The sequence below is a fragment of the Geotrypetes seraphini genome, chromosome 12, assembly GCF_902459505.1.
Source record: "Geotrypetes seraphini chromosome 12, aGeoSer1.1, whole genome shotgun sequence".
NCBI classification, from domain to species: Eukaryota; Metazoa; Chordata; class Amphibia; order Gymnophiona; family Dermophiidae; genus Geotrypetes; species Geotrypetes seraphini.
In genome coordinates this window covers 61,976,763-61,999,061 of record NC_047095.1, presented here as the reverse complement: position 1 = coordinate 61,999,061, position 22,299 = coordinate 61,976,763, and the positions used below count along the sequence as shown (strand labels likewise).

The 22,299-nt window shown below is 42.1% G+C and overlaps 1 protein-coding gene across 4 annotated transcripts in view; it reads right to left on the bottom strand.

Annotated features, from left to right (window-relative positions):
- BEND5 (BEN domain containing 5) overlaps positions 1 to 22,299 on the bottom strand; it is a 1,015,515-nt gene that overhangs the window by 972,826 nt on the left and 20,390 nt on the right. Inside the window, exon 1 of one of the 4 annotated variants that reach the window (XM_033915516.1) lies at positions 12,030 to 12,121. The exons of the other annotated variants lie outside the window; for them this stretch is intronic. The gene's annotated coding sequence lies outside the window, so the exon portion shown is untranslated. Of the gene's footprint in view, positions 1 to 12,029; positions 12,122 to 22,299 lie in introns of those variants that run through there. 4 annotated transcript variants of the gene reach the window in all.

Here is a 22,299-nt window from a genome sequence, read left to right as displayed (position 1 = left end):
CCCCCACACACTGCCCCAGTGATCACTGACCTCACCCCCCCTAAAAATCTTAATAACAACTTTACATATCTGCTTCCAGAACATCAGCACCTGACAGCCTGGCATAGGAAAGCCTAGTAGAGCTGCACTGAGGTGGCTTAAGTGGTCTTGGGGGTGGGTTAGTGAACCATAGAGATGAGAACCTAGGCCCATAAGCCACTCTAATTACTGCATTCATGGTGAAAAATGTGCACCCCCCAACCCCCCCCCCCAACCCTTTGTACTGCCATATAAGTGGCTCCTGCAGCCATGAGGGCTATTGAGGTGGTAAACAGGTGGGTCTAATAGATTCTGGGGGTATTTTGGAGGGCTTACCATGATCTATAAGGGAGCTGTTGTGAGATGTATATGTGGAACCCTTTTTGTGAAGTGTACAGCAGTGCCCTATAAGGTACCCCACTACTCTAGTGCCATGTATTGGTGTCCAGTCCCTTACTTTTCTGGCCCCTCACATGCCCAAAAGGTCTTTTTCTAAGCATTTTTGAGTTGGACAAATTTTTGGTCAAAAATGGGGTATAAAGATGGAAAACTTAGCGATCTGGACGATCAAGCGGCTGGATGTACAGTTGGACAATTTTCAAAAAAAATGCTAGACGTATTTGTTAACTTTTAAAATTCAACAAACTCATGCTCTGATTTTTCTGCATCATCTCTTAGTACCGTATTCTCCATCCAGGGCACTTAGATCAACACAACAACATCTATTGACTATCCCTTCATTAAAAATAATAGGGACCAGGAGATCTACTATTTTCTCGGTTATAGCACCCCAGCTTTGGAACAATTTACCAATATATATTCATAATGAATCTTCTTTAGAAAAATTCAAGCATTCCTTAAAAAGTTTCTTGTTCAAGGACGCATTTGAAAAATAGACAACATAATTTACAAATCACCAAATTTCTTAGATCTTAATCAGATTTATGCATAGATTATAAAGTTATTTTTTGTGTGTGTGTTACCTACCATATGTGTTCCCCCCTAAATGTTTCCTTTCTTTCTTTAAAGATTGTAGTTCATCCCCTTCACCTTTTGTACCAGTCATGTATTAGAATGTATAGAATTTGAATGTAATTGTATAAAAGTCTTGATTGGCCCCCCCCCATTTTTAAAAAATGTTATACGCATTGAAGCATTTGACATTGCGTACATAACAAAATTTAATAAAGCTTGAAACCTAGAAACTATTTTTCAAAAATGGACCTTTTCCCGTGTCCAACTTGTGACTTAGGCCCAAACGGACTTAGATGTTTCTTTTGATTATGCCCCTCCACCTCTTTAATGGTGGTGATTTAATTGATAGAGACGTTCAAAATACTGAAAGACATCGATAAAATAGAGCACAAAAACAAATTATTTACATTGTCCAACGTGACACGGACAAGAGGACATGGTTTGAAGCTAAGGGGGGACAAGTCCATGACAAATGTCAGGAAGTTCTGCTTCACGCAGCGAGTGATGGACGCCTGGAATGCTCTTCCAAAGGAGGTTATTGAGGAATCCACTGTGCTAGGATTCAAAGGCAAATTAGATGCACATCTCCTTACGAGAGGCATAGAGGGATATGGGTAATTAAAACTACATCAGGTGTATACCTGACTGGGCCTCCGCGTGTGCGGATCGCCGGACTCGATGGACCATGGGTCTGATCCGGCGATGGCAGTTCTTATGTTCTTATGACACTATCAGAATAAATAATATTATTTTAATGGTCACATGCTAATGGCAAAATTAACACATGGCCATTCATGCAAAAAATTTAAAGAGCCATATAAGGGTGTGTAAGGCTACTTTTTACCACAGTTTAGTAAAAGGAACCCTATATGTGCTGTGTGAAAAAAATACCTTTTACGATTTGTTTTCAGGCCATAGGACATTTGTTTCATGCATTAAAGTTAACAGGTTAAACAATCATTCCCTATAAGCAACTCAACCCACTCAAGATTTTATAAACTTCAATCATAATCCCTCTTTTACAAGCTGAATAACCTTAACCTGATTATTATTTTTGGTATAATCCAGCCCTGAATCTTTTCTACTTTCACTACAGTACTTGCTTTTTGAAATGGAGTAACCCAAACTGCTCACAATATTCAAGGCACCATGGACCCGTGCAGAGGCATAAGGAAGTTATCTGTTTTGTTTTCCATTCCTTTTTGAATAATTTCATAACATTCTATTTCGTTTTTGTTTTTTTGCAGCCTCAGCACAGTGGGATGAAAATTTTATTGCACTGTTCACGCTGGCTCCAAAATCTCTTTGCTGTGTTTTGTTTTCTTTCTGTAAACACTGATTACCTGTCATCAGGAACTGATTTCTCAAGAGGCAAAGTACGCAACAGCATGGGGCAACCAACTTGCCTGTCACTGTAAATGGCATTCTTGCATGGCCCCATCATTATTTTGTGATAGCCAGTTGGCACAACATTTGAGTAGGGACTCCTTGAATTCCCTACAATGTGAGTTTCAGAGTAGAGAATGGCATAGTGACAAAAGCGTCCCTGCAGATAACCGCGGGAAACCATCCCCATATCATTCTTTAAGGAGAGAGGGAACAATCAGAGTATAATTGGGCACAACCACTGACCCTCAAGCCTTGCATCGAAGAATGCAGCTGTAGAAGGACTGAGGTTGAGACAGGAACGGTGATGAATTCTGTCACTGTGTCACTATTTCAGAGGTCAACTATTCTCCCCTCCTCCAGCATCCACCCAAATGTTTGTGATTTGGAGGGGGGTCAGCCAGCTATCTCCATGCCTAGTGCAGCCAGAGGGTTGAATCTGCCCCCCTTGTTAACTGAACACTGCCATTTTTTTTTTTTTAGTGCTCTCCCTTTACACTCTGTGGAACCTTAGGCAAGGCCCTTTTACTTGTAATACCTTATTTTAATCAACTATAGCTAGAAATACCAGTAACATTTTCATTTCTTCATCTTCCCCTTTAGAACTTGGCATAGGCAGTGGGAAGGAGGAATACAAGATGGCGGACGCTATGTAGCTGTGCTCGGCAGGCTTAGCGTTTTTTCTTCATATCAATACTTCAACCAGATACTTACTTTGTCAGAATGCCTCATGCGAAGAGGAAGGGGAGTGTGAGAGCGGGGCAATTGCCGCTGCTCACATCGTCTCCAGCCCAGCAGTCAATTCAGCGGTTTTTGCAGCCGCTGAGCCCAGCCGACGCCCAGATGTCCCCGCGGCGGGAGAGTTCCGCGTCGGACCTGAGTGAGGGAGCACTCGGGTCTCTGGACTTGCTGACATCGTTGTCTCCACCGCATCTTTCTGCGCCCCCATGTCCAGCAGAGGCGCAGAGTGTCGAGCTTGGCCCCGAGGGAGAGGAGTTGGAGACCCCGGAGCAGGCAATGGGAGGAGCTACTGCCCTAGCTGGAACGCTGGGTGGAAGGGCTGCTGAAGGAGAAGGAGTACCACCAACAAGCACCCCAGCAGTGACACTGGAGATACTTTTGGAGGCTATCAAGAGACTGGATGTGAAGGTGGAAAAGACTGCCTCAGATATTGAGGTAATAGTTAAGAAAATGGATAACTTTTCTGAAAGTTTGCTAAAAGTCAAGCAAGAATGCATGGATGAAATACAAATTGAGTCAGCTTCACTGAAAAATTCAATTACCACCATTGTTAAAGAACAAAATTCTACAGCCCGTAAAATAGAAATGATTGAGAACTTTAACAGAAGATTGAACTTGAGAATCCTAAATTGCCCAAGGATTTCGGCAATATCACCCATTGAGATTTTAAAAAAAATTTTGGTAGAATGTTTGAATTATCCGCAAGATCAGATTCCGCCTTTAAATAAAGTATACTTTTTACCTACTTCAAAAAGAAATTTAGATATACGTAAGGGTGAGAATTTGGTTACTGATAAAGACCTGCAAAATCTTACGGCAATATTAGAGGAATCATCTATGGAAGTTAAAGAAAGAGGAACTTTAATTGTTAACTTCATCTTTGAACAAGATCTTAATGCAGTTATGAGGCTATTCTTTAAAAAGTCTGGATCACTTTTTTGTGGTCAACGTTTATGGTTATATCATGATGTAACTAGAATAACCCAGGAAAGACAGAAAATATTTTTGGGCATGAGAGAAGAGACAAGGAAGCTAGGTGCTAATTTTTTGCTAGCCTATCCATGCAAATGTGTCATTAAGTTTAAGGGCCTGAAATATGTGTATTTTACACCAGATCATCTACGTTCCTTTTTAGATCTCAAAGGTTTATCTAGTAAAGGAAATGCTGGGTTCTAGCGTTTAAGTCTTTACTTTTATTTTTTTGTTGTATCATTGTAATATTACTCCCTATAATATCTTTGTTTTCTTTTCCTCCTTCTAATTGAGGTCTAAGGAAGAGTTAAGTTTCATATATATTTATTTTAAAGATCGTAATGTTTAATGATGTTTTTCTTTTGGAACATGATTCTGTATTTCTAAATCAAGTAGTTATACTTGTAAAGTATGTTAAATTCAATAAAAATAAAGTTATAAAAAAAAAAGAACTTGGCATAAAGAACAGGCAGCAAAACTGGTTTAACAGAATCTAGAACAGGGGTGTCCAACCCGCGGCCCAACAAGGAGTTTTGTGCGGCCCAGCTTCTCCTTCCCTCCCTCCCTTCTATGCCTCCCTCCAGTGGGTAGTTTTCTGGCCGGCTTCTTGCTGCAGTTGTCTGCAAACATCCTAGGCTCCTCGTGTGTGATCTGTGGCTGTGTCAGAAGCGTTCCCTCTGACATCACAAAGAAGGATTCCGAATCAGCCGTGAATTGCACGTGAGGAGCCGACGCTGCCTGCGGACGACTGCAGCAAAGGAACCAGCCAGAAAACAAACATCCACCGGGAGGTACAGAAGGAAGGGAATGCTTCCAGCACAGGCATGGATCGTCGAAAGCCATAAAATAAATGCTTCCAGCACAGCCACGGACCGCATGAGGAGCTAGCCACCACTGCATACAGCTTTCACCAGAAAAATAATTGCAGCATGGGAGCCGGCCAGAAGGTAAATACCCGCCGGAGAGAGGCACAGAAGGGCGGGAGGGAGGTCATGTTGGGACTCGAGAGGGAGGGAGCACAAACTTTGGACAAATGATGAAGGAAGGAGGGAAGGCGCATGAGCCATAGGATTGAAGAATGGAGGGAGGGAGGGAACAGTAAGGGAGAATTGGGTGTCTGAGAGAGGGAAAGAGATGGTGGACATGGAGAGATGAAGAAAGAGGAAAACTGTTGGGCAGAGAGAGGAGGGAGGGAGAGAGAGAGAATTATCGCCATGGTGGTGGGAGAGGAGTGAGGTAGAAATGCATGGGCGTGGAGAGGAGGGGGAGAAAATGCTGGGCCAAGGAAGCCTCCTGGACTGGGCTTTTTTTTTTTAAAGTACAGAGGGGGGTATTAAAAGAAGTGCCAGATTGGGCGTGGAGGGAGAGTTTATGGGGCCACAAACAGAAGACGGAGAGAGAGATGGTCTGCAATGGTCTGAAGGGAGAGAAGTTGGACCTGGGGTGGTGTGGAGGAAGAAGGAACGAGATACTTGAAGGGAGAACTGTTGGGAAAAGAGAGGGAGAAATGGTGGACCAGGGGGAGGGAGGCAGGCAGGCATGGGGAGAGATGGAGTGGGGGCAGTTGGGAAGAGAAAGGGAGAGAAGTTGGATCTGGGGATGGAAGGAAGGTAGGGAGAAATTTTAGGCCTGTGGATGGAAGGCAGAGAGATGCAGCATCTCTCTTTTTCCCCCTCCATTTCATTGTTCCGCATCAATGGGGGAGGGAAGAAGAAAAATAGAAAAGAGAGGGAGCAAAATGTTGGACCATGGGGATAGAGAAGAAGAGATGGACCCATGGGAGGGCAGGAGGGATGAGATCTGGGATAAGAAAGGAGCAGGGAGTTATAGCATGACCAGTGGAGCGACGGAGGAGGATTCTGAAAGTGGTGAGCCATGTGGATGAGGTCAAAAGGGAGATGACGAGATGAGTGAGAGAGCAGTGAGTACAGTGGTAGAAATGTGGTAATGGGGAGTAGATAGAAAGAAATAGGATGGGAAAGGAGTGAGATGGGAAATGGGAGAGCTAGGGACTGAGAGAAGATGGAGAATTGAGAGGTAGCTAAACATTTAAAAAGAAGAAGGCATGATTTGAGTGGACAGAGGCAAAACAGAAAAGAAAAAGTTAAGAAAGTTGAAAGGGAAAAATCAATACATTGGAGACAGGCATAAGGAAGGAATGGAACAGTATTGAGGAGAAAACTGGACAGCAGACACTGGAAAGAGAATTGGTAGAAGATAGACAAAAATCAGAAAGAGAAACTGGGACCAAGATGATGGAAAAACAAAATATCCAGACAAGGTAGAAAAAAATTGTTTTATTTTGAATTTATCAACTGGAATATGTTAGCTTTGGGATATGTGCATCACAATTATTTTTGTATTCAGTAGCATAGTCATATACAGCTGATTTGGGAGAGGGACTGGAGCCCAAAATTAGTGGATGGGCACCAAAGTTTCTCCCCGCCTGAGTGCAATTTACAAATTCTTGAGCTATTGGGGATTCTCAAGCCCTGCCAACTGAAGACATCTTCAATTAAGTCTAGCAACCCAAAATCTCCAAGCTTTGCAGTCAATGGCAATATCCTCAAGTTGCCACTGCTTGCATGCATGCATGAAAGCCAAGGTGGAGGGAGCAGGGAAGGCAGCAACTCTGCAACATTGCTGCCAGCTGCAGAACTTGGGAAGTTGGAGGGGAGGAGGTGGCCGTCGGTTGGTGAGGCTTGGGGATCCCTACTAGCTACAGCAGGGGAGATGTTCATTTTGAGGGAGCTTAAGTTCAAAGTGAGAGGCCCAAAAAAGCAGTAATATTTACCCTGACTTAACGATCCTCCACGTGCCGCTGACAGCTGATTCAGCATCCCCGCTCTGATGAGGCTAACCGTAGCTGTAATATAAGTGAATGGGAAAACCAGGAGCGTGCATCCTTGCTCATCAGAGTGGGGATGCGGAAGCCTGTGGCTGCTCCCACTGTCAGAGGTGCATATGGAGGATCACTCAGTTAGGGTAAGTGTTACTGCTTTTTTAGGTTCCTCTCCACAGTGTCCCTTTAATGAAGGTTTATTATTAGATACGTACATCTTCTATATTAGTGATTGCAAATTTGGGACCTGCTTAGCCTTTTTTTTTTTTTGCTCATCAGCTAGTGTTAGTGTGGCCCCAGAAAAAATTTTTTCAGACAATGTGGCCCAGGGAAGCCAAAAGGTTGGACACCCCTGATCTAGAAGTATTATGAATCTAAAATATGTTGGGAGTTCACTTTCAATCAGAGGATACTTTATAAATCCAAAATAAAAAGGGTTATTATTTCAGAAACTTGGCTACTAAAAAAGTAAAATGGGTAGTAAAACATCTTAAGTAGAACAAATATATTTTCAAAACCATGAAAACTAGAAAAATGTATTTCAAATTACAAGGATACTAATCTGATTAAAAAAAAGTGATGTGAGAACCTGCAACATTAAATAAAATAACAGTGTAGTAATTTTAAAGGATTGAAACTACAGTACTTCAATCTGCATTGCTTACATTTGATACAGAAGAATTTACACATTTGCTGAAGGTGTCCTGTACATAAGAAATAATACAGATAACAATGGGACATGGCAGTTTCTATGGCAACTAGGGGGTGGGGTAATGAACAGCAGATTAAATAGGCATATCAGTCATGTAAATTATTGGTACTTCATTTCGTGGTATCCCAAGACTACGATAACTGGTTTACTTTTCTTTTTTATATACAGTAATGTGAAAATGCTTAATTCCCCACTCCCCTCCATTTCTTGTAGCTGACTTTTCTTCTGGAGTTTCACACCCCCATGGTGAATACGTGAAAGGTGACTACTTATGAGTGTAGAAAAGGGAATCTCATATGTGACAAGAAAATATTGTTATCCAGGCTATGGCTTCTTGCTTTTTCACAATTCCTGATGCTATTAGAATAATAAATACAATATGAATATCTTAAAGAAATTGAATCCTTTCTTTCATGAATCATCATAGCAAAAGGTTGCATCGATTCTAATTCAAAATGAATAATGAATGCCACTGTAAAGTATGCCTTCTGCTATAATTTAATACTAATCTGGATAAAGTGCTACATTTTTGCAAAGTAACCAAAATGGCCTCAATTTTACTGCATTATTAAAAGGTATTTGAAGAATGTCAATTTCTGAAAAGAAAAAAAAAACAACCCTTAAAAATTATTTCTTCCATGTTAAAAAAACGATAAATAGACATACATTAGCACACACACACACACATACACACACACCCACGTGGAGGGGCATAATAAAAAAATCTCCCGTCTAAGTCTATTTTGGGCCTAGGCCTAAAGTCCATTCTCGAAAAATGTGTCCAAAATTTTTTTTTCCCGAAAATTGTCTTCTTATAGTCCAGCCATTGACTGCCAAGTCATCTAACCTTATACCACATTCTCAACAAAAATTTGTCCAAGTCCCAAACACCCAGAACAAGACCTTTTGGACATGGGAGGGGCCAGCAAAATGATAGAGTGGCCACCTAAACAAGGTAACAGAGTAGTGGGGCACCTTAGAGGGCACTGCTGTAAACTTCACAAAAAGGGTGCTACATAAACATCTTACCACAACTCCCTTGCAGGTCATGGCAAGTCCCCCAAAACCCACTATACCCACCTGTTTACAACCCCCAATACCCACCTGTCTACAACCCCCAACAGCCATCTATATGGCAGTACAGTTGGGTTTGGGGGGGTTTTGGTGGGCTATTTCCACCATGAATGCAATGGTTACAGTGGTCTGGGTCTTCTTCTCTATGATTCACTAGCCCATCTTCCAGACTACTTAACCAACTTCTGTGTAGCTCTACTAGGCTTTCCTATGCCAGGTGCTGATGTTCCAGATGCAGGTATGTACGCTTTTTAGTTTTATGGTGGTGAGGGGGTCAGTGATCACTGGGGGAGTGCGTGGGGGTCTGTACTTTGTCCCTGAAGTGGCTATCTGGTCACTTTGGATACCTTATGGGCATTTAGACCTGTTTTTAGATCACCTAAGTCACAACGTTTATTGTTTATTAATGTATAAGTTCCATCTAGAAAGTCTCGTTAAACTTTAAATTATCCCTGCAGGATAACTAAGTCTAGGTCGGCACACATCCCGTCCACCTCTCGCCCTAACCACTCATCCAAAAATTAGATATAACCTGAGATATGCCCCTTTGAGCTCTGGGCACACAGCGGCATTCAGAGGCCTAAAAAGTCTCTGGATATATGTCTAAAAACCCGTTTTGATTATCAGCACTTGGACAACCTGTCTTTTAGATCATCCATGTGCCACTTTAGGCTGGTTTTCAGACAAATTTGCAGGGGTTCCGTTCCAGGAACAGCCGTGAATTCTGAAAAACCGTGAATACAGTTTTTAGGCAGGGGAGACAGGAGAGGGCAGCTGGAGAGGCAGGAGAGGGCAGACAGAGCACTGGCGAGTGAAGGAAATCACTCGCTGTATGCTCCGACCGCCTCTTCCTGTATTAAAGTCGGGCCTCACCAATGAGGAGCTGCTTTGACACGCATGAGGTTCATAATCAAAACAGAAATACAGTGCTCCCCCACGAATTCACGGTCTCGGTCATTCACGGTACATTAACGGGTGCTAGAATAGATGGGACTGTCTGCCAAGTCTCTTCCCTGAAGAAGCCCTTTCTGGAAACGTCAATCGCTCCTCCTAAACTTACTTGCTCCACTTCATCACTGACGCTGAAACCGTGGATTGAAGACAAAGTTTTATTTTATTTTTCTTTCCAGCTTATGATTTATCTTTAATCTTATCTATTGTTTTGCCTTTTGTCTTTGTTTTGTTCTATTTCTATCATTTAAATTTCTCCAGAATTCTAATGTTCAACGGCTCCCCCTTCTGCTTCTATTCCTTTCTCTCCTCTCTTCTACCTTCCAAAGTATTTAGATCAATGCTGTCTTGTTAAAATGTTTATTTTATTTTTATTTTTCCTCTAACTCTACTTTTCACTTCTCTATTACCCTCCAGGTACTTTAGTTAGATTGTGAGCCTTCGGGACAGTAAGGGAATTTTTCAAGTACCTTTCTTATTTCTAATCTTAATGTATATTTTCTGTAAACCGCTTAGAACCTAACGGATATAGCGGTATATAAGAAATAAATTACATTACATTACATTACATTACATGTGTCTGTCTGTCTTTCTTTCTGTCTCTCTCTCTCCTTGGCCGCTGTCTGTCTTTCTTTCTGTCTCTCTCTCTTTGGCTACTGTCTGTCTGTCTTTCTTTCTATGTCTCTCCTTGACCACTGTCTGTGTATCTGTCTGTCTCTTTCTCGCTCTCTTGTTGGCTGCTGTCTGTTTTTCTGTCTCTCTCTCTTGTTGGCCGCTGTCTGTGTGCCTTTCTGTCTCTGTCTCTCTCTCTCTCATTGGCCGGTCTGTCTTTCTGTCTCTTTCTCCTTGGCCGCTGTATGTCTATCTGTCTTTTTTTGCTGTCTGTCTCTCTCTCCTTGTCCGCTGTCTGTTTTTTTATTTCAGTCTCTCTCCCTGGCCCCCTGGCCTTCTGTGTGTGTCTTTCACTACCACCTTTTATGTCAGTTTATCTATGTCCCGTCTGTTTGGCCCCCTGTCCTTCTGTGTGTGTGTGTGGAGATGTCAAGGGGAGGTCGGGGGAGGTCCGGGATGTTGTGGGAATATTGGGGATGATAGGGGGGGATGTCAATTATCGTGCCCCTTCTCCCACCTACCTTTTATTTATTTATTTTTTTAAATCACGCATTGTGTTGGAAATGGCAACCAGCACAGAATAACCGCTGCTGGGTAAAGTAAACCACTGCTCGCAGCAAATCGAATGTGTGCTCACACGCCAAATGCGTGCATGTGCCGCACACTTTACCAACTTCTCTGCTTTACAATACAATTTCTCTGCTGGCCACAGAGCTACGGAAGTACGGAGCCACCAGGTTTGAAGTGCGCATGCGCGCAAAGGGAATTATTATAGCGAATACATACTGTGGCCGGGTGTTGGCGCTAGGCATGTGCCTAACAGGGTAGATCCGGTCACAGATTCTGGACCAAGTGGTTTTGTCCAATATGAAGTCGATGAAACAGGCTGCTTGAAAGAATCAAGACTCCAAATGTTTAAGCATAACAGTTTATTCGCTCTCTCTTTTACAGCATAACCCAAAAAGAATCAACAAAAGTGTTTCAGTACAAAAGCAAAAATACAGGATTCACTCCTTTAGGCAAACTTGTGCATTCAAAATTGAAACAAAATACTGTAGTTCATATCACTGGTTTTAAATTTTCCACCAAAACAGGAAGAAAATATTTATCCCAAAACAGTTTGGGTTTTAGCCACCACAAGTCCTTGACAGAACTAGGCCTCATGCCTCAGCTCTGCCGACTTGCTGCTAAATGTACTGGCATCTGCTTTAGCCTATAAGCACTGCTGGCTCTCTCAATTACCACTGCTCTTTGAAGCACTGCACTGGTTTTTAAGCTCTGATTTTAAAACCATCTTATGGGATCATCCGCCCTTTGATCAACTAAAGATACCACCCGAAGATATAATTTAATCCCATAGGTCTTCTTCACAGTGAGTAACTTTGAACTGTACATTCACTAATTGCCAAACAGTCTCCAACTGGCCTGCACAGCCCTGTTTGTGACACTGCTAGAAGTTCTGCTAGAGCTGGCTTCACAGTACACTGTAAACAGTTTTCTTCACCAAACTTCACACTTTGATTTTGGTTAGCACAAATTCTGCACATAACTTTTGTTTCTTTTCCCAAGAGCAGAGCAGTACTTTAAACATTCTCAAACAGTGTCCATTTCAAACATTTCAAAACCATTTGTTTTTTTGCCACTATTTGTAGATCAGCCCCCACCTTCCTGCACTTTCATACATTCAGCAGACTCAGAACCCTGGAACTCTTGCTCCCATAGCATTTCCTCACTCTCTGAAAATACCTGGGAAAATACTTGAAGCTGGATTCTACAGATCCTCTAAAGCTGCTTTTTCCACTGTGCTCCTCCATGATTTTACTACTGGTCTTGCCTGCTACTCTCCCTTAGTGAAAAAAAGTTCCTCTCTTTTCTCCTCCTGGAGCTGCCAGTCTATTATCAGGCTCTGCTGTGTGCGCCTCCGATTGGCTGAGGGCAAAGCACAGCTCCACACAGAACTGAAACAGTTCTCTGCTTAGCTACCAGGCTTCTATCTTGAGCTTTGGGACTTAACCCTTTCTGTGCTGTTTCTTTGGGAAGTTTTAACTGAGCACTGACAGGGTTATTTGAGGACCTGGGAAGTGACAAATAGGTACCTTCCGGTTTAACCCTGGATTGTGCAGTGGTTTCTGGCACTAATCCCCTTTTGGGCACAGCTTTATTGTACTTCTGGGCTGTGGCTGTACAACTGTGGATGTTAAATCCTCTATTATGGTGTTCCCTGTAGTTTTCCCATGCCCCACAGAATCTTCCCTGCCACAATACACACACATCTATACCTCTCTCAATCACCATTATTAACAACTTTATAATATAACTTATATTTTATCTCTGTCCAGGAACTATTAAGGAGCCCTATTACAAAGCTGCAGTAAACATTAATGCATGCCTACCTCTGCAAAAAATTGCTTACACTGAGTCCTTTTTGGTGTCCATTGTTAATGATGTTTTGGTATGATACATTATGGATCCAATTGGATCACAGTGCTGCTTTTGACATTGTTTTGCATTCCACATTGCCCAAACTGCTACACAAAATTGGAATTCAATCCATTGTCTTTCATTGATTTAGATCTTATTTTCCAATTGCTCGCAATTAGTCTTCTGGAATGCAGTGTTATCTTCCAATAAGAGTTTGGAATGTAGTGTACCTCAAGATTTGTTACACTCACCACTGCTTTTCAATTTGTATATGGCACCTCTAGCAGAACTACTTAAGAGCTGGGAATTCAAATTTCATTTTTTTGCTAATAACATTCAGATAATTGGTTCCACAAAGGATGATCAATCTCAGGTTTATATCTAATTCCAACAGTAAATTTGGTCTTTTGGAAAAATGGTTGTTGGATCATGATTTGATTTTGAGCATAGATAAATCTGCTGGGTTGTGGCTTTCACATAAAGGGAGACCTGTGTTTGTTCATCCAACTATGGGCAGTCATCAAATCCCCCTTAAAGAAGAAATACTAACCCTTCATTTTGTTGTGATTAAACCATGAAATTTTATAAACATATTACTCATATTGTTAAATCTTGTTACTTTCAAATACAATTAATTTACCAGCTCAAGCCTTTTTTGACTTGTCTAAATTTGATATAGCTCAAACCTGTTTTATTACAAGCAGGATTGATTATTATAATTCTGCATATTCTGGACTCATGGTAGCTATTTTTAACTGTGGTAAGCACTCAAAGTGCTTACCACATCTTTGTAAAAGGGCCCTGAATGTGTTAACTGGGTAAAGTGTGAATGGTATTCCCCTAATATATATTCTGAGCATTGTGGGACAGGATCCCAGCTAGGCCTACTTGCCCCTATGAATCCCTGGCCCAGATTAGAAAGAAAGGCAGTGGAACACAGCTCTCAGTGCCTCCCAGAAATGCACACTGAGACTTCTAAGACGGTAAGTATGGCACCAGCAAATAAGGATTCTTAAATCCTCCAATTATTTCTTATTGGAAAAAATAAAGTTTTCTACAATTCCACACACTTGAGCTTTAAGTGCAATGTCCACCTTTAGCTCTAGGTAAGTTTCTTGAGTTTAAACTCAGCACAAAGTCTCTTGAATGAAAATAAACTTCCAGGCACAACCAGTGCAGTGCATTTAAACATAGAAACATAGACATAGATGGCAGATAAGGACAACGGCCCATCAAGTCTGCCCACTCCAGTGACCCTCCCTATCTATCTTTGCGGATAGATCCCACATGTCTATCCCATCTGGCCTTAAAATCTGGCACACTGCTGGCCTCAATAACCTGAAGTGGAAGACTATTCCAGCGATCAACCACCCTTTCAGTGAAGAAGAACTTCCTAGTGTCACTGTGCAGTTTCCCGCCCCTGATTTTCCACGAATGCCCCCTTGTTGCCGCGGGACCCTTGAAGAAGAAGATGTCTTCTTTCACCTCGATGCGGCCCGTGAGATACTTGAATGTCTCGATCATATCTCCCCTCTCTCTACTTTCCTCGAGTGAGTAGAGCTGCAATTTCCCTAACCGCTCCTCGTACGGGAGCTCCTTGAGTCCCGAGACCATCCTGGTGGCCATTCTCTGGACCGATTCCAGTCTCAGCACATCCTTGCGGTAATGCGGCCTACAGAACTGCACACAGTACTCCAGGTGCGGTCTCACCATGGATCTATACAGTGGCATAATGACTTCAGGTTTACGGCTGACGAAACTCCTGCGTATGCAACCTATGATTTGCCTTGCTTTGGATGAAGCTTGCTCCACTTGATTTGCAGACTTCATATCTTCCCTGACAATCACCCCTAAGTCTCTTTCTGCTTCAGTTCTTGTCATGATCTCGCCATTTAGGGTGTAAATCTTGCATGGATTTTGGCTTCCTAGGTGCATGACTTTGCATTTTTTGGCATTGAAACTGAGTTGCCAGGACCTAGACCAGTGCTCCAGTAGAAGTAGGTCATGCACCATATCGTCTGCCATTGCATTTTTGTCTGTTGTGCTTTTGCTCACTACATTGCTTAGTTTGGCATCATCGGCGAATAATGTTATTCTACCTCGGAGCCCTTCTGTCAAGTCTCTTATATAGATGTTGAACAAGATCGGGCCCAGGACGGAGCCTTGTGGCACTCCACTTATCACCTCTGACATTTCAGAGGGGGTGCCATTCACTACTACCCTCTGAAGCCTACCTCCAAGCCAGTTCCCAACCCATTTGGTCAATGTGTCACCCAAACCTAAAGAACTCATCTTGCTCAGCAACCTGCGGTGTGGCACGCTATCAAATGCTTTGCTGAAATCCAGGTAGAAGATGTCCAGGGACTCACCAACATCCAGCTTCCTCGTCACCCAGTCAAAGAAGCTGATCAGATTGGATTGGCAGGATCTCCCCTTAGTAAATCCATGTTGGCGGGGATCCTGTAGATTCTCCTCGTCCATGATCCTATCCAATTGGCGTTTGATTAGGGTTTCCATTAGTTTGCTCACTATTGAAGTGAGACTCACTGGTCTGTAGTTTGCCATCTCCATCCTGGAGCCTCTCTTGTGTAGTGGAATTTAGTCCAACATTCACAAAAACAAAACAAAACTTTTCTTCAGGCCCCAAATAGCTGGCCTATCAAGAACAGTTCATTCCACAGTTTCAACCCAATATCCAAACAAACTTTTTTTCCCCTTCTCAAGGCACATGCTCTGGCTGGAGCCCTGTTGGGTAGAGCCAAATTCCTCAAACAGGCTGGGAGGAGATAGGCCCGTACACCACTGGTGTTGCCGCCCTCCCAAAAGACAGGCACAGGTTTTATTCCTCACTCCCACCACACAACTCAGAGCAGTGCATACGCTGCTACAAAAACAAAACATAAATCAAAAATGCAGTCTCTGCATCACAGTTTTTTGGGGTGGCGGGACACACCCCACAATGTCACCAGCACAAAACTTAGGCAGGCTTGAACAAAAATATCAAAATGAAAACTTCAATGAAAAACAAGCTGTTTGGCTTTACAGCCTACTCACAGACCATTCGCTCCTCATTAAGGTCAGGCAAAACACAGTCCCCCTGGTAATCCACTCCATAGTCCTCTGGCTCAGCATGGCTTTCAGCAAGCTCCTCCATTTCCCAGTCAGCAGTCTCCGTGGGGGAACTGGCTTGTGCTGGTTCCTGCTCAGCTGGAAGGACTGGCCTCCTTCCAGCCATGCCCCCTCCTAGCAGGGAAAGGCAAGATCTCAAAGGGCCCTGCACTCTGATTATCAGCTTGAGCTCTAGGCATTCTTAAAGGGGAGGCTCCTGCCTAAGCTGTGCACAGGATTTTTATGAACCTCAGGATGTTCCACAGACCTGATGACAGGGTTTCTAATGGGGCTTACAGGATCTTCCTCCCTGTTTCTGGTAAGGCTAGTGGGATTCCTGTCACAGCATACACTAGAGAAGAAGAAACTGCACTCAGAGAATTCCATCTTGGAAGGATTTTGCCTTTATTAGGGAATACATTACCAAGAGCCAGTTCTTTTAGGTATCTGGATGTCACCTTTGATGCTACTCTGACCTTTGATCTCCAGGTGACTAATATGGTTCAACAAGGTATTATGATCCTGCCTATGCTGAAAGCAATTAAGGGTTCATTAGATAAATCCTCTTTGTGAATTAGTTCATGCTCCATTTATGACCAAGTTAGATGCTATTTCTTTGTTGATAGGTATAATGAGTCATAATATGAAACAGTTACAGATATTGCAGTTAAAATGATTACTAGGAAAGGGGTACAAGATTATGTTACTCCTTTACTTATTCAGAATCATTGGTTGTCAGTGTATTTTCAAATTCATTTCAAAATGATTCTGTTAGTTTTTAAAATTCTGTAGTCTGGACTTCCAGTCACTCTGGCGAAGCTTTTAAAGCCTTATAGACCTAGTACAGTTTTACGATCTAATTAGGTGAATTTGTTGGTGGTACCAGGGATACAAGAAGCAAGGTTGGAAGCAAACAGAAAGGAGGATTTTTTTCAATTTCAAGAAGCTTTTTTCTATGTAGGTCCAACATTGTGGAATGCCCTTCCTCTGACAATTAAGCAAGAAATGTATTTGAATCATTAAAAAAAATTTTGAAAGTTTATTTATTTAGAAAGGTTTTAATTGCATAACTGATGCTTGAAAATGAAAAGAAAGTAGGAAAGTGAAATCTGGGAGATTATAAGGCTTTATAGAGATTTATGGTGATGACTGCTCAGATAACTGTTAGGAGTTTTTGTAAGGCAAGTAAGTAAAAGAAGGAGGATAAGAAGGCCGCTATGGTTCTCAAAAGTAGTAGCTGAGAAGGTAAAGAATAAGAGGTTAGCTTTCATAAACTACAAAAGATCGCAGAAAGAAGAAGACAGGCAAAAATATCTGGAAAAGTTAAGAGAGGCTGGTCGAGAAGTCAGGAAAGCAAAGATACAAATGGAAGAAAAAATAGCTGACACAGTAAAACAGGGAGACAAAACATTTTTTAGATATATCAGTGATAGGAAGAAGTACAAAAATGCATTGTGAGACTCAAAAGTGAAGGGGAGGAATATGTAGAAGCTGATAAAGAAAAGCCTAAATTGCTTAACAAATATTTCTGTTCTGTGTTCACAGCTGAAGATCAGGGAGCGGGACCGCAGAAGAGAAATGCGAATAGGGATGGTGAAGTGGTAGACCCCGATTGATTTTCAGAGGGTTGTGTTCATGAGGAGCTAGCCAAATTACAGGTAGACAAAGCGATGGGGCCGGATGGTGTGCATCCAAGGGTGATGAAGGAAACTAGGGAAGTTCTGGTGGCTAGGATGACTGACCTTTTCAATGCTTCTCTAGAGTTGGGAGTGGTACCGAACGATTTTAGAAGGGCAGATGTGGTCCCTTCTACACAAAAATAGAAGTAAGGAAGAAGTAGGGAATTATAGGCCAGTAAATCTGACTTTTGTGGTAAGCAAATTAATGGAAAAACTTTTAAAACAGACAATGGTGAAGTTTCTGGAATCCAGTGGATTACAGGATCAAAAGCAACATGGATTCACTAGAGGTAGGTCTTGTCAGACAAATCTGATCAATTTCTTTGACTGGGTGACCAGAGAATTGGATAGAGGGAGTGCACTAGATGTGGTATATTTAGATTTTAGCAAAGCCTTTGACAATGTACCACATAGACGGCTAATAAATAAACTGAGTGCTCTTGGGATGGGCCCCAAAGTTACGGACTGGGTCAGGAACTGGTTAAGTGAAGATGACAGAGAGTAGTGGTCAATAGAGATCGCTCTGAAGAAAGGAATGTTACCAGTGTTGTGACTCAAGGTTCTGTTCTTGGGCCTATTCTTTTTAACATTTTTATAAGCAACATTGCTAAAGGACTATCAGGTAAGATTTACCTCTTTGCGGATGATACCAAAATCTGCAATAGAGTAGACACCCCAGATGGTGTGAATGACATGAAGAAAGACCTAGTGAAGCTTGATGAATGGTCTGAAATTTGACAGCTAAAATTTAATGCTAAGAAATGCAAGGTCATGCATTTGGGCTGCAAAAACTCAAAGGAATGGTACAGTTTAGGGCACTGTTCTTCAACCGTCGTTGCCGGTCCGCAGAAAATTCCTGCCGGTCTGCGGAGGGCCGGCGAGATTAAAGCGGTTAAATTTCCTGTCGGGCATCTCTTCCCCTTTCCCTTCCAGGGCTGGCGTTAGGATCGGCTACGGTACTGCTACAACGGACAGCAAAAAGAAACACAGAAGCCGCGGGACTTTTCCTCTTGCCTGCATCACTATAGGCTCTGCCAATCCTGATCCCGTCCCCCTCTGAAGTGACTTCCTGTGTTTGAGGGGCAGGATTGAGACCAGCAGAGCTTATAGCGAATAGCAATGCAGGCGAGAGGAAAGGTCCCGCGGCTTCTGTCTTTGTTCTAGCCGTCTGATTTAGAGGGCCTACAATTGAAGGCAGGGCTGATAGCAGTCGAATTCGGGAGAGACATCCCTAAGCCCCATGGAATGGGTGGCTCCCCTGCCACTGCAGTTCAGCGCTTGACTGAGGCAAGTCCCAGTGAGCAGGGGAGGCAGACAGCAGCATTATTGGGCTTAACTCTGAATGAAGAACAAGCCTTTCAAGTTGCTTCCAGAGTTCTGGGCAAGGGAACTGTAAGTAAACTGATGCAAGTTAAGAACCAGGCTGCTTCCGATTTAGTGTCAGTTATGGTGAGACCAGCCATTGTGACACTGGAGTCACTCTGGGGCCAGCAGCCAAGTGAGGGAATAAGAGATGCTGGATTCCCACGTGGTGTGGGAAGGTGATGGTAGATCCAGGGAGGGGGGATTGGTATGACAGAAGGGAGATGGTGGATCCCCTTGGGGGAGGATAATTATTGGAACTAGGTGGGAGTTGGAAGAATAGGGACACAAAGCCAGATGCTGGACCTTGCAGGGGGCAGAGAGACATGGAAAATGCTGAACACGAGGGTGGAGTATGAAGACAGAAGTAAGATATTGGACATGGGTAGAGGGAGTAGGGAGACAGAGGGGATATGCTGGACATGGTGAAGGGGGAATAGGGAGAAAAGGAGAAGATGCTGAATAAGTAATGGAGGGAGTAGGGTGATGGAAGGTATCTGCTGGATTAAGATGGGGAAAAGAGGGGAGGTACTGGAATATGTTCAATATAAAATCATAACTGAGGCTTGTGCGGATGGGATCAGATGGTTTGCGGGCACCGAGCTTGCGGAGATGGGGCAGAAATATGTTTTTTAAATTTCAGTCTTAGTAGTTTGCCGGTCCACAAAATAATTCTTTTATTTCTGCCGGTCCACGGGTGTAAAAAGGTTGAAAAACATTGGTTTAGGGGGTCAAGAACTTTTGTGCACAATAGAAGGGTGGGACTTGGGTGTGATAGTATGTGATGATCTTAAGGTGGCCAAATAGGTTGAAAAAGTGATGGCAAAAGCAAGAAGGATGCTAGGGTGCATAAGGAGAGGTATGGCCAATAGGAAAAAGGAAGTTTTGATGCTCCTGCATAAAAGATTTTGGTGAGACCTCATATACAATATTGTGCACAATTCTGGAGGCCGCAGCTTCAAAAAGATAAAAAAGATGGAGTCAGTCCAGAGGAAGGCCACTAAAATGGTGGGTGGTCTTCGTCATAAGGCATATGGGGACAGACTTAAAGATATCAATCTGTATACTTTGGAAGAGAGGCAGGAGAGGGGAGATAGGATAAAGATGTTTAAATACCTTCATGGCATAAATGCACATAAGTCGAGTGTCTTTCATTTGAAAGGAAGCTATGGAATGAGAGGGCATAGGGTGAAGTTAAGAGGTGATAGGCTCTGGAATAATCAAAGGAAATACTTTTTTACAGAAAGAGTAATAGATGTCTGGATCAGTCTCCCGGAAGAAGTGGTGGAGACAGAGATTGTGTCTGATTTCAAAAAGGCATGGGATAGGCACATGGGATCTCTCAGAGAGAGGGAGAGATAATGGTTACTGTGGATGGGCAGATTAGATGGGCCATTTGGCCTTTATCTGCCATCATGTTTGTTTTTTGGGCTTTATGGGTGGTTTTATGGGTTAAGTCTTTCCTTTAATTTAATAGTTACTTTCTTAATTCTTTTAGGCCTCCTTTTATCAAGCCACATTAAAGTTTCTTATGACCAGCTGCTGCAGTAAAAGCTCTGATGCTCATAGAATCCAAGTTTCCAAATTTTCCAAGTTTATTAAAATTTTGATTAAACTCAAATCAGGATTTCTAAGTGTTTTACAAATTATATTAAAACGAGGGAAACGAGGTTAACAAATATCCATTTAACAATACTTAACTGACAAAAACAATAGGAAATTTGGGAGAACTACAAATTGATAGTAAAGAATACAAAAAAGGTAAACCACAATAGGGAGGGGAAGCAGTCAGGATTATGGAGCAACTCTGGCTATGTTTGAGATCTATTTAGGAGTCATATGCATCCTGGAAAAGGTAGGTCTTTAAATTTTCTTCTTAAATTTTGCTAAGTTTTTCTCCGATCTGATATACTGAGGTAAGGAGTTCCATATTGTAAGGGCTGTAACTGCAAAAGAAGTAACCGGACGTGAGCCAATAATTTTCAGTGATGGTATATGAAGAAGATACTGTGAAGTGGATCTTAGGACTCACGTAGGTTCGTGCGGGATAAGAAGTTTATAAATAAAAACCGGTTCTTTAGTGACTAAAGATTTAAAGGAAAGAAGTGCTATTTTATTAATGATACGGTGTGAGACTGGTAACCAATGAGCAGATTTTAACAGAGGAGTGACATGATCAAATTTTTTCTTATTTGCAATAATTTTTATGGCAGTGTTTTGTATCAATTGTAACCTACGAATGTCCCTTTGAGTGTTCGAGCCTTTACTGCAGCGGCCACTAACATGGCTTGATAAAAGGGGGGGCCTTAATTTTTATTGTAAACAGCATCAATTTACTGTTTATTATAACTTTGTGGTATATCAAATAAAGGCACCTGCACCTGTGAAGACTGGTTTGAGGTAAAAAAAAAAAATCAGATGGATACAGGGTATAGGTGATCTTAAGTTCCTAGGAGGCTGGGAGGTGGGGTTATAGATACAGCTGAAACACTGACATCATGGAAGGGATATTATGGGGGGTTAGGGGAGCATAACGTCCAGCTCATTAAGCCCCATCACTTTAGATATCTGCAGGTGACTGTAAGTGAAAAGAATCTATTGCATGTATATTAACTCATATACTGTATACAACATTGTTTTATGTAAAGGAAGAAGTACTGTTTTTGACTGTTCTATTTATTTCTTATATTCTATATTTCACCTAGGAGGGGTGTCCAATGTTGGTCCTCGAGGGCCGCAATCCAGTCGGGTTTTCAGGATTTCCCCAGTAAATATGCATGAGATCTATATACATGCACTGCTTTCAATGCATATTCTTTGGGGAAATCCTAAAAACCCGACTGGATTGCGGCCCTCAAGGACCGACATTGGACACCCCTGACCTAGGGGGAAGTATTTTATACTTCAGTACTATACATGCAAAAAGCTAAGAATGAATTTCATTGTGACTAATGGGATCATTACATCTAGCTGGTAAATGAGATATATAACAAGATAATTGCAAATAAAGCACTTAGAATACTCAAATGACAACTAATATTACCAACATAATACTTACTCCACAAAACAACTTGCAAACAATGCCATATATTTTATTAAAACACTAATTTCATCATTAGGTCTATTACAAAAAATGTTTCAGTATTCCTGCAAAACACCAATTTAAAATGAACTAACATTTGGTCCAATGAGCAGGGATTGTCTATTAAATGTTAAATGTACAGCGCTGCATACATCTTTCAGTGCTATAGAAATAATAAATAGTAGTAGCAGTAGTAATGTTTGAAACAATTTAACTGGGCAGGAGACACTTAAATCGCACTGGTCAGATGTTCTCAGAATATTCAGACAGTGCTGCTGAAAATCCAGGGAAATGACTGTGGCACTATCCAGTTCATGACAAGGCAATGTGGTAATGGAGTCTGGAAGGAGTTCGGATCTATCCG